This window comes from Elephantulus edwardii, unplaced genomic scaffold (assembly GCF_000299155.1).
Source record: "Elephantulus edwardii isolate Elephantulus edwardi_28Jun2011 unplaced genomic scaffold, EleEdw1.0 scaffold00392, whole genome shotgun sequence".
In the NCBI taxonomy this organism is placed as follows: Eukaryota; Metazoa; Chordata; class Mammalia; order Macroscelidea; family Macroscelididae; genus Elephantulus; species Elephantulus edwardii.
In genome coordinates this window covers 829,685-843,802 of record NW_006400142.1, presented here as the reverse complement: position 1 = coordinate 843,802, position 14,118 = coordinate 829,685, and positions in this window count along the sequence as shown.

The window sequence follows — 14,118 nt, the reverse complement described above, 5'->3', positions numbered from 1 at the left end:
CTATGAGTCACAAACGACTCGATGGCACATAACAACAACAACAACAGGGCCCCAGAGGAGAATACCATGCTTATCTTCTTACTATCTCTTTTTTCATCAGTTATTATCTCTGAGGTCAGTCTTTACACTCTTCCAGCTTCCCAGTCCACCCTTTCGTCATTAAAGTATATCAGAGCTCTGGTGGCATACATGCCTAGCCTAGTGTGTTGCACTGATAACAAATGTTCTGTGATTAGAATTCACTACTTCACACTCTCTGTATATTGGACCACTACTTGCCTATTAGTTCGCATTATTAGGTATTTTGCATGTTTGCTGCTATGCTGGAACATGGTGGTATTGTGGTATTGCAAACAGCAACAGTATCCCTCAGGATGGACAAATGTCAATAGAGTTTTCAGACTAAGGAAGACAAACTAAGAAACCACACTGGTTATTCAGTTCTGAAGTAACTGGCCTGCCAAAAACCAAAAGAGGAAACTCTCAGATTGGAAGTGCTCAAAATGGGGAAGAAATGCCTTCTGAAAGTTGCTCAGAGATGTCATCCAATTGAGTATGACTCATAGCAACCCTATGAACAAGTCATCTGAACTCTGTCTCATGCTGTGCCAACCTCACCACCTTTAACATACTCAAGCTCATTGTTCCAGTCACTGGGTCAATCCATTTGGTTGATCGTCTGCCTCTCCTTCACCATCTTTCCAAGAATTGCATCCTTCTCCACGGAATAGCCTCTCTTAGTAACATGCCCAAAGCATGTGAGATCAAGTGTCACCATTCTTGTTTCCAAGGAGCAAATCTTCTTCAAGACATAACTGTCTGTTCTTTTGGCAGTCCAGGGGATATTCAGTTCTTTCATCCAACATCACAACTCAAAGACATCAAGTTTTCTTCTGACATCTAATTTATTGTCCAGCTCTCTCAGATGCATAGCAAATGAAAAGAATGTGGTTTGAATCAGGTGTATCTTAGTCCTCAAATAAACATCATTGTTCCTCAGCAATTTAAAGATCTCTGACTGAAGACTTTCTCAGTGTAATACATTTTCTGGTATCCTGACTTCTGGTACCAAGTGTATTAATTGAAGATAAAAAATAAGATAAAGTTGTCAACTGTTTGAATCTTTTCTCCATCTATTATAATGTCACTTATTAGTCCAGAAGTGAGAATTTTTGGCTTATTAATGTTAAACTCATTAAACTCTAAAAACTCTCTTATAAATGTACAGAAATGATGTTAATTATAGAACAGAGTTCAGGTCTTTTGTGCAAAGCTTACTCTGAGTGATATTCGACCTGACAACTCTTAACTACTGCTAAATGTGACTAGTGCTGTTATATCTGGAGGAATATTCTTCTACTTTGCACATCACTATCAATGTGCTGTATGAGGTAACCTGGGTTTGCTGTGATGCTGACCCTTGTGTGATATCCTTGAGGGGATATTAAATACCATAATGGTTTCCCATTATGGACAGTGATTGGTGGACCTCCCAGTTGTAAAACAGGTTGGAAAAAAGGAGTGGCATCCACTTCCTAAACCACATGCCTCCAGAAACTCTATGAACTCGGAGAAAGAACGATTGCTATGGAAAGGCAACAGGTCTCTTATTAATAAAGTCAGTATGATTTTGACCTCGAATTGAGAGCAATCAACAACAACAATGTTAAGATGTAATCTTTATTGAATACTATAGCGTTTGATCCATGCAGTCAGTGTTTCAATGCATGTTGAAGACTATTGATGAGTTTTCCTCCACTCCCGATGCCACATTCTCCTTCATAGAGTGTAGCTTCTCAAATAATTCATTCACCATACAGATTGAACAGGTATTGAGGAAAGATGCAATCTTGAAACACACCTTTCTTAATTTTAAAACTTGTTGTATTCTCTTGTTCTGTTCATGCATCAGATTCTTGTTCTAGATAGAGATTTCACTTGAATACAATTAAGTGTTCTGTAATTTCCATTATTTTTAATATTAGGCATAATTTATGATCCACACAATCAAATAACTTTGCATGTCAAATGAAGCACAAATAGTCATTCTTCTGGTATTCTCTGCACTTAAGTAATATTCATAAGCCATCAGTAATGATATCCCTGGTGCCACAACTTCTAAATCCATCTTGAACTTAAAGTCACTTCACAGAGAGAAATATAAGATAGTTTGTTTCTTACAAGGATATATGGTCTTGGAATTTCTTTAGGGCAGTTCTACTCTGTAATACATGGTGGCTATGTGTAGCAACTGACATGATAGTATTTAACAACAACATTTATAAATTAGATATAGACAGTAGAGACAGACAGATGTTGTTATCACTATGTCCTATTAAGTAAGAAACAACTTATAGGGGACCCTACAGTAACTTTTCAAGGAAATAATTTTATGGGAGATTGGCCATCTTTCTCTAGTGAAGCAGGTGATAGATTCAAAATGTCTATCTTTATGTTGGCCACACAACTTACACAAAGCCATCAGAGCTCTCTGGATAGATGATAGAAAGATAGATAGAAAGATGATAGAAAGATAGATAGATAGATAGATAGATAGATAGATAGATAGATAGATATAGACAGATATATGGATAGACATATATAGAGAGAGACAGAAAGACAGATAGATAAATAGATAAACACACAGATAGTTGCTGGTTGCATAGCTCACAGGGAGTTGAGCCATTAAACCAAATATACATGAGGAGGATCCTCGATGAGATGGATTGACGGGTTGACTGTGAAAGTGGGCTCAGGTGTGTCAGAGATGGTGAGGTTTGCTCAAAATAGGGAAAGGTTCAGAGCTATCATTCTTAAGATTGCTATGAGTTGTAGTCAGCTTGACAGAACATAACAGCTCCAATCAAATGCATGCATGTATGTATCTTTGTATACATGTTTGCTTTTGTTAGTTGCCATCAAGTACACTGCAAACTCATACCAAATCTATGAACAACATGTCTGGACCTTGCCCTGTACTGCATCTCTAACTCTCCAATTTTCTCAGCATAATTTCTTTCTCCAAGGATTGGCTTCTCCTGAGACTATGCCCAAAATAAGACAACATTTCAACATCCTTGCCTATAAGGAGCACTCTGCCCTTTGTTCAAGATAGGTTTGTGGGTGTTTTTTGTTGTTTGTTTGTTTGTTTGCAATTACAGGGTAGATTCAACTCTTCACCAATGACATGATTCAAAGACTTCTATGATCCTTCTTCACTCTCCAACTTTCACAAGCATAGAAAGCAACTGGATTTATGATGGCCTGAATCAGGTTTACCTTACTCTTTAAGCTGACATTATTGTTATTTAGACTTTTGAAGAAACATTTGAACGCATATTTACCTAATAAAACACATTTAGCAATTTCTTGACTACTGCTACACTGATTGTATAATGAGAATTCAAAGACAATGAAATCATTGCCAATTTCAATCTTTTTCTCTATCATGATGTTGTCTATTGATTCAGCTTAAGAAACATCAAGCCAATTCATCCCTTCTATTCTTTGACTCCAGCTCTTTCCAGCGTATTTCATTGTAATGCATTGCTTAGTCTTCCCAAGAAGCCCTTTGAAATCTTCTCTTCAGCTCCTTAATTTCTTTCTTTCTTCCCCTTGCTTTGACTTCTTGGTATTCTAGTGCAATATTCAGAGTCTTTTCTGACATCCATCTTTATCTTTTCTTCCTCCTGTATCTTTGTAAAGACCTTTTACATTCATCATGGATTATATTCTTGATATCCTCCCACAGTCCATTTGGATCTTAGTTCATTAGTATTATTAATACATCTTTGTTGCACATTCGATCAATTTCAGGCTGCAAACGTTGGTAGAAATAATATATTTCCTCCACTTAGGCTCTGGTTTTTGGTGCATATTGTTTTCGTTATAGTGTACCAAAGAGTCAGAACTGACCCATAGTTACCTTAAGGCGGGTTTTCAGAAGCAGTTAATTGCGCTGAAGGAGATCGTCTATCCTTCTCCCACGGAGCAACTGGTGGATTGTAACCATGTTTCTTTGGTATTGAAGTACAGCTTCTTGCCATTAGGTCACTAGAGCTTATATTTTAATTATATTAACAAGTCTTCCTTGTATACATATGTATATTATCCTGTCACTGACAACATTATATTTCAGGATGGATCTAGAAATGGTCTTGTTGACAGTGAATGTGACTCCATTTTCCTCACCTTTTCATTTCCATTTCCAGAGTAGTAGACATAAGATTATCTGGTTCAAACTGTATTAAGTTAATGCTTCTCAGTTCACCAATGTCTAGCTAACATGACAATATTTTTGCAATCCATTTCTTCCTTCACAATGCCCAATTTTCCTACATTCAAATTTCCCACATTTCATATTCCAATCACTAGAATCTGCCAACAGCTGTTCCTCCTCCTTCCCCACCCCCCGTAGGAGGCCTCAGCCTCCAGTGCCATGTATCTACTAATCTAATCTAAGTGTGTTCTACTGTACACAGGGTTTTTGAAGGGCTGTTATTTCATAAGTGGATAGCCAACCTTCTTCCTAGTCAATCTTCCCATGAAAGCTCAGCGTTAGAGCAATGTCTGAAGGACAAGCATTCTACCCAAAAGAACAGATGAAATATTTCTCCCCATTACATAGCTAATAGATTCAGTGTTGTCCCCCTTTTGTTACAGGTGCTGTGGTCTCATTATCTCTGCATGCTGGGCTTTACCTGAATCCCATTCCCCACCAGCACGTGCCTCCCCACTCCCCTCTGCTAACTCAATATGATGTCTCAGGTCTCTGATCACTTCTATCTGGTGATGTTGGCCAGCTGGGTAGGACTTCAGGGAACCTGATAGATTCTCATGGGTGATGAGCTGGGGACCATGGGTGTGGAGTTTGTTCTGGTGGGGTAAAAGATTTCTAGGTTCTGGTCCTAGAGGCAGACACAGGGCAAATATGTTTTAAAAAGAAAAACCTCAAAGGGCAATTTTATACATGAATATCTCCTGATGGCCTGCACAGGAATCAGATTGGCAACCTCTGTAGAAGGAATATTGGAGAAGCTCAGTATCAGCAATCAAAACTTGGTCAGCGGTGGACTGTGGGCCACACCATTAATTTATTCAGGTTCAACTTCAAATTGAGGGCAAAGAAAATTAAAGCAAGTCCCCAAGAACCAAAATATGACTTTTAATCCATCCCATTTGAATTTTAAAATAATCTTAGGAATAGGTTTGAAGTGTTGAACATCAGTGACCAAAGACTCAATGAATTTTGAGATACTATCAGGGATATCATCCATGAATTGAAAGCAGGGGTGGCATCTGCTTCCTGAACAACATACCTTCAGAAACTCGCTATGAGTCTTGCTCGACTCGAAGGCAATCAGCCACAACATCATCCATGAAGAGTATAAGGTAATTACAAAGACAATTGTGAAACAAAATACAGGAATGGATGCCAGAAGAGATCCTAAGAAAGACCGTTGACCAGTTTGATTGACATAGTGACTACCTCAATGACTTCTAATGTGTCAGAAAGTGTGAGGATGGCATAGGATAGGACAGGGTTCAGATCTGTTTTTCATAGAATTGCTATAAGAAGTACTTGACAGGCACATAACAACAACAAGCACCTATGGGCGGGAGCTAATGGTAATGAAAGAGGAAGTTAAAGCTGCACTGAAGACATTGACAAATGCCAGGAATCGATGGGACACCAATTGACTTGTTTTACTGAAGAGCCTCAGCCCTGTATTCACTCACCAATCTATGCTGGAAAATTTGAGCTGTCAAGCCAAAAGACTGGAAGATGTCCATATGTTTTCCTATTACCAAGAAAGGTGATCCAACAAATATGGAAACTCTTGAAAATATCATTAATACCACATGCAAGCAAAATTCTGCTGAAGATCATTAAAAATTGGCTAGAACAGTATATAGAGAGGCAATTGCTGGGAGTTCAAGCAGGATTTAGAAGAGGTAGTAGCACCAGGGATGTCATTACTAATGTCAGATGGATCCTGGCTGAAAGTCAAGAATACGAGAAGAATGCCTATTTATGCTTTATAGACTATGCAAAGGTGTTTGCCTCTGTGGATCATAATATGTGTGGCTAACATTAAGAAGAATAGAAATCCCAGACCACTTAATTTCACTCTTGCAAAATCTATTCCTAGAACATGGGCTGTTGTATGAACAAAACAAGGGAACATTACAGGGTTTAAATTTAAGAAGGAAGTGCCTCAGGATTTAAAATTAAGAAGGAATTGTGTTTATTCAATCTGTGTTGTTGTTGTTAAGTGCCGTCGAGTCACAGGTGACTCATAGAGACCCTATGAAGGAGATTCAATCTATACTGAGCAAATTATTCAAGAAGCTGGACTCTAGGAAGAAGAACCAAGATCACAGGAAGACTCATCAATAACAGTCTGTCTTATGCAGATGACACAACCTTACTTGATTAAAGAGAAAGGGACTTGTGGCACTGTTGTAGTAGATTAAGTAATACAGCTTTCAATATGAATTCCATCTCAACATCACAAAAACAAAAATTTTTGACACTAAAACTATAGGCAAAATCATGATGTTGTTGTTTTTATTATATGCCATCAAGTATGCTGTGACTCATAACAACCCTATGTACAAAGCCCTAAACCCTGCTCTATGATATGCCAATCTTATTTTCTCTGACACACCTACTGCTATTACACAAGTGAGTGAAACAACACATCTCTCTTTTGCTCTCCCTTCAACCTCCCAAGCATGACATCACTCTCCAAGGACTGATTCCTCCTTGCAACATGGCCAAGGTAGGTCAGACAAAGCTTCGGAATCCTTGCCTCCAAGAGGCTATCTGGTCTCACTCAATCTAGGATGAACATGTTTTTTCTCCTAGCAGACCATGATATATTAAGTACTCTTCTGCAGCACCACAGCTCAAAGGCTTCCATTTTTCTTCTATCATTCCTAGTCATTGTCCAGCTCTTTGATTCATAGCAAGTAATTGCAAAAACTATGGCCTGGATCAGGTGCACCTAAGTCTCCAGAGTAACATTATCTTTTCAGTACTGTGGAGAGGTCTCTGAAAGCAGACTTTCCCAATGCAATTCATCTTTTCATTTCCTGGCTGCTGGTACCAAGAGTGTTGATTGTGGAGCCAAGCAAACTAAAGTTGTTAGCAATTTCAGTCACTTCACCATCTATCATGATGCTGTCCATTTGCCAAGTGGTGAGAATCTTTGTTTTCTTGATTTTGAGCTTCAATCCATATTGAAGGCTGTAGTCCTAGACCTTCTATAGCAAACATTTCAACTCTTCCTCCATTTCAACATCTTGATTGATGGAATAAATATTGAAGCTATCAACAATTTCACATACTTTAGTCCATAATCAACACCTTTGATACTAGCAATCAGGTAATCCGGAGACATATTGGACTGGGAAAGTTTTCAATTAGGGATCTCTTCAAATTATTGAGGACCAATGATGTCAGTTTGAGGGCTAAGGTGCATGTGATTCAGGCCATGGTTTTTCTAATCACTTGTTGTACATCTGAGAGCTGGACAATGAGTAAGGATGATAGAATAATTGATGTCTTTGAACTATGGTATTGGAGAAGAAGGCAGAATATCCCATAAGCTGTCAAAAGAACTGACAAACATGTCTTGGAGAAAGTACAGCCAGACTGCTCCCTGGAGGCAAAGATGATACTTTGGACATGTTGCTAAAACAGTTTATTCCTTGGATAGGGACCTGATACTCTGAAAGGCCGTGGGTCAGTAAATGTGAGGAAGACCCTCAGCCAAGTGGATTGACTCAGTGACTATTATAATGGGCTCTAATGTTAGGAAGTGTGAGGATGTCAGGAAAAAACCAGGATTGAGACCTGTTTTCCACAGGATTGCTATGGGTCCAACTCTACTCAATGGTCACTGACATCAACAACATGTGGAACCTATACCTAGTCCAAGTATGGACAGATCAAAGGAAAACTGCGTGGTTTAAATTTGAGAATGTGTCACAGTTGTATTCTTGATCCACACCTACTCAGTCTGTATGCTGAGCAAATTATCCAAGAACCTGGACTCTATGAAGAAGAATGTGGCATCAAGATCGGAGGAAGTCTCCTTGATTACCTACAATATGCAGATGACACAATCTTGCTTTCTAAGAGCAAAGAGATATAGGTTTTTCATGAGCACAATTAAGTATTCTGGGACTCCATTCTCTCAATGTCAGCTACAACTTGTTATGATCCACACAGTCAAATGTCTTTGCATAATCAATAAAGTACAAATAGACATTCTTTTAATATTCCTTACTTTCAGCCAGGATTCATTTGATATCAGCAATGAAATCCCTGGTGCTACAGCCTCTTCTATATCCTGCTTAAACTTCTGGCAGTTTCCTGACTATGTACTGTTCTGTTTTTTAAACCATCTTCAGCAGTATTTTGCTTTCGTGTGATATTAATGATAATTTTCATTATTTTTCACATTTAGTTATATAACCTTTCTTGGGAATGAGGACAAAAAAGGACCTCTTCCAATACATAGGCCAGACAGCTGTCTTCTAATTTTCCAGGCATCCATTGGTAAGCACATCCAAGGCTGCATCTGTTAACTGAAATAAGTCAGTTGGTATCCCATCGATTCCTGGGGCCTTATTTTTGCCAATGCTCAATACAGCTTTTACCAGCTCCTTCATTACCATTGACTCCTGTTCCTATGGTCCTTCCAGCACTGTAGCAACACAAAAATCACCAATGGTATTACAAATTGAAAGAGTGATGATGTTTTAGTACTCTCAAGATACTTCAAACACTTTTCCTAAGATTCTGAACTGACCATAGCTGACCTTCTAGTAGTTTTTCAGAGATGGTAATTCACACAATAGGATTTTGCCGATCTTCTGGATCCACTAGTGAATTCAACTCAACAAAGAGGCTCAATCTTTGGGTTACCAGTATAAATCCATTTGAACTATGCTATCAAAATTCCCATGTGTTGTTGCTAAGAGTCATTGACTCAACTATGACTTATAGCATCCCTGAATCTTGTCCTATTCTATATCATTTTCATGATCTCTAATAAGCTTGAGCACATTTCTAAAGTCATTGTATCAATTCATCTTATTGAAAGTCTTCCTCTCTTTCCTTGGCTCTCAACCTATAGTGTCAGAACCCTTGAAAATGATCTTTTATAGCCATTGAATTAGCCCTCATTGAAGGTAATGATGTCCAGATACCTCAACTATGGACACATGATCTTACAAATCATCCATAGCTGTGGAATCAATAGAAGAGAGTGTTTGCCACACTGGCAACAATAATAGTAGAGAGATGGTGAAGAGACTGTGGCACTGCTATGAAGAAACTATGGCAATGTATAATCAAAGGAGCGCTGGAGATGGAGCCACAGTTAAAGGTATTGCTTGCTGGATGATTGAAGGAAAAACTTACTTGTAACTACTCTGAGATAAAGTTTTCTGTATGATTTAGGAACCCAGATGCTCTTTGCATTTGTGCTGCTGAATAGAATATATACTGTCACTAATTGAGGAATTTTGTCTTGTCAATTTGGCGTGGGACTGTTGGAATAAACCTGGACTTGTATTGGTGATATTCTTTGCCTTCTCCACCTCCCAAACAAGACCCTAATAAACCCCACAACTGTGAGTAAAGACTGAGGCAAGTTACAGCAAACAGATTGGTAGAAATAGGAGCAGGAGCATGTGAGGTAGCATGTATGACTATGTAGGTATTTGTATGGTCCTTGTTGATGTTGTTGCTGTTGTTGTTATGTGCCATTGAGTCATTTGCGACTCATAGCGACCCTAGGTACAAGAGCTCTAAATGCTGTTCTATCCTGTGCCAACCTAGCTATCTCAAACACACTTATTCCCACCGCTCCAGTAACAGAATAGATCCATCTAATCAAAGGTCTTCCTCTCTTTCACTGCCCCTCCACTCTGCCAAACATGATGTTCCTCTCCAAGGACCAGTCCCTCCTTGCAACATGCCCAAAGTATGTCAAACAAAGAAAGCTTCAGAATCCTTGACTCCAAGGAGCACTCTGGCTTCACCCTCTCCAGGACAAACCTGTTTGTTCTCCTAACAGTCCATGGTATATTCCACACTCTTTTCAAGCACCACAGCTCAAAGGCATCAATTATTTTTCTATCAACCCTATTCACTGCCCAACTCTCTGATGCATAGGACATATAATGGCGAAGACTATAGTCCGGATCAGGCGCACCTTATTCTCCATCCTGACATCATTGCTCTTCAGTACTGTTGAGAGATCCCTCACAGCTGATTTTCCCAGAGCAATTCTTCTCTTGATTTCCTGGCTGCTCTTACCAAGAGTGTTGACTGCGGAGCCAAGTAAACTTAAACTGTTAACTATCTCAATCTCTTTACCATCCATACTGATGTTGCCAATTGGCCCAGTGGTGAGAATCTTTGTTTTCTTGATGTTGAGCTTCAATCCATATAGGAGGCTGCAGACCTACTGTAGCGAGCACTTCAGGTCCTCCTCAGTTTCAGCAAGCTGGGTTATGTCATCTGAATAACGCAGGTTGTTGATGACTCTTCCACCAATCCTGATGCCACATTCCTCCTCATAAAACCCAGCGTCTCAGATGCTCTGTTCTGCATACAGATTGAAAAGGTATGGAGACAGAATACAGCCCTGACGGAACCCCTTCTTGATTTTGAACCATGTATTGTCTCCTTGCTCTGTTCTGACTACTAGCTCTTGGTCCAAGAATAGGTTTTGCATTAGCACAATCAAATGTTCTGGGATTCCCTTTTTTCTCAGAGTCAGTCACAGCTTGTTGTGGTCCACACAGTCAAAGCCTTTGCATAGTCAATGAAGCACAGATAGACATTCTTCTGGTATTTTTTGCTTTCTGCCAAGATCTATCTAACATTAGCTATAATATCCCTAGTACCACGACCTCTTCTAAAACCAGCCTGTACATCTGGCAGTTCTCTGTTGACATATTGTTCCAAACGTTTTTGGATAGTTTTCAGCAGAATCTTGCTTGTATGTGATATCAATGCTATTGTTCGATAATTTCCACACTTGTTGGGTCACCTTTCTTTGGAATGGGAACAAATATCTATATTTTCCAGTCAGTGGGCCAGCTGACTGTTTTCCAGATTTCTTGGCACAACTTAGTGAGCACATCCAGGGCAGTGTCTGTCTATTGAAATATGTCAATTGGTATGCCGTCAACTCTTGCAGCCTTGTTTTTTGCCAATTCCTTCAGAGCAATTTGAACTTCCTCCTTCATCACCATAGGATCTTGCTCATATGTCATTTCATGAAATTTCCTCTGTGTCAGCCAATTCCTTCTGATACAGTGACTCTGTGTATTGCTTCCGTCTTCTCTTGCTACTTCCTGGATCATTTAACATTCTACCCAAAGTATCCTTACGTATTGCCACCCTTGGCTTGAATTTGTTTTTCAGCTCCTTCAGCTTAAGAAATGCTGAGCGAGGAGTTTGGCCCTTTTGATTTTCTGACTCCAACTCTCTGCACGTTTCATTATAGTATCTTGCTTTGTTGCCCTGCGCTGCCTTTTGAAATTTTCTGTTTAGCTCTTTGATCTTCGTTTCTTCCTTTAGCTTTGGCTTCTTGGTGCTCTAATGCAATATTCAGAGTCTCATCTGACATCCATCTTGGTTTTTTCTTTTTTTTCAGCCTTTATAATGATCTTTTTCATTCTTCATGGACGATTTTCTTGATATCCTCCCAGAGCTCATTTGGTCTACGGTCTTTTGTGCTCAAGGCCTCAACCTGTTCCTGAGATGGTTTTAAAATTCGAGTGGGATAGACGTAAGATTAAATTTTAGTCCCCGTGGACTTGATTTCATTTTCCTCAACTTCAGCTTGAACTTGCATATGAGTAGTAAGTTGGTGGTCTGTCCCACAATCAGCACCCTGCCTGGTTTTCACTGCTGATATTGAGCTTCTCCACCGTGTGTTTCCATAAATGTAATCTATTTGATTCCTATGCATGCCATCAGGTGAGATCCATGTGTATAGCCTGCGTTTATGTTTCTTATAGAAGGTATTTGCAATGAATAAATCATTGAATGTGCAGAACTCTATCATTCTATCTCCAGCCTCATTCTCTCACTGAGCCCATGTTTTCCAGCTACTGATCCTTCTTTCCTGTTCCCAACTTTTGTGTTCCATTCGCCCATTATTATCAACACATCTTGACTGCATGTTTGATCAACTTCTGACTGCAAAAGTTGGTAGAAATCTTCTATTTCCTCCTATTTGGCTCTAGTTGTTGGTACTATACATAATTATGTTGGGGACAATTCCCTCTCAGGTAGAAGTTAGACAAAGACATCCTCACATTGCACAAGCTCCTTTCATACCACCTTCCCTGGTACGTATTTTTTCAAGGATTGGCCATCCTAAAAACCTGCCTGAAATATATTCAGCATCCTGGCCTCTAAGAAGTATCTTGGTTGCATTTTCTCTAAGACAGAATTATCTGTTCTTCTGAAAATAGAACTCTTATTTATAATTTTAAAAGAGCTCTGACACTTCAGTGCTAAGCAGTTGTGCTGATAAACCAGAAGCACCAAGTTTGAATCCACCAGACACTCTACAAGAAGAATAGACAATTTTTTCCATAATTCATTGCCTCTGAAAACCTGTTGGAAGGTCAGCGATGAATCAGCTCTGACACAACCGTATGCAACAACGTTATTTATTATTTTTATTTTAAATTATGTAGTAATATTATATAGTACTACAAAAGTAAATAGTAAATACAGATTTTCCTTCTTTGACTTGTATCTTGCTTCCTCAACTGACAGATACAGTAATTCTTACTCTTATTATTGCAGATGCTTGTAGTACTCTTAAAAGTGACACTTTAAAATTACTGAAAAATAAAGTAAAGTAGATCTTCCTCTCAGAAATTCTAGATGGTCATCTATTTTCAAGGGACCTTAGTTGATGTCTGACCTACTCACCTTGCTTCTGACCAAAAGTCAGGGCTTCCCACTCAGCAGAAAGCAGATCATTTATTATCCTAGCAGAAGAGCTTTCTCCTGTCATTAATGATTCATACAGGTCATATTTACAAGGGATGCGCTTCTGAGCTTGCTGAATTACATAGGAACATCCATTTTAAATAAGTCCAATGTTAGCACTACTTAAAGGAGACACTAATAAGTGATACTTTCCACTCTACTGTCTTCTTTGTTTCAGGGAAGTTTGAAGATTAAATGGAAAGAATACCCATAAAAGAGAATATAGAATCCTAAGATCAATGACCTAGGTTAAGTCTTTAGGAATTTGGCACAGGGAATTTAGGAAAATTTTAGCATGCCTAAGTATTTACAATCAAAGTACCAAAATTTAATACCAGACATTAGTAAAAAAACTTGGAGGGTAAAATAATTTTAGTCACTGAATCAATCCACTTCATAGAGGGTCTCCCCCTCTTGCACCGTGCCTCCATCCTCCTAAGCATGATGTTCCTCTCCAAGGACCTGTCCCTCCTTACAATATGTCCAAAGTATGTCAGACGAAGGCCCAGAATCCTTGCCTCCAAGGAGAAGCCTGGTTTAACCCTCTCCAGGGTGAATCTGTTTTCTTGGAAGTCCATGGTACCCTCAATACTCTTCTCCCGCACCACAGCTCAAAGGCATCAATTCCTCTTCTATCCTTCCTAGTCATTGTCCAACTCTCTGATGCATGAAAAGTGATTGCAAAGACCATTACCTCTATCAGATGCACCTTAGTCTCCTGAGTGACACCATTGCTTTTCAGTACTCTGGAGAGGGCCCTAACAACAGACTTTCCCATCGCAATACATTTTTTTTATATTCTGGCTATTGGTGCCAAGAGTGTTGACCATGGAGCCAAGCAGACTAAAGTTGTTAACAATCTCAATCTCTTCACCATCCATCCTGAAGCTGCCAATTGGTTCAGTGGTGAGAATCTTTGTCTTCTTTACATTGAGCCTCAATCCATGCTGAAGGCTGCAGTTATTTTCTTTGTTGCTGTTGTTGTTGCTATGTGCCGTCGAGTCGCTTGCGACTCATAGCGACCCTATGTACAACAGCCCTAAACTCTGCTCTGTCCTGTGCCAGTCGCACTGTCTCTG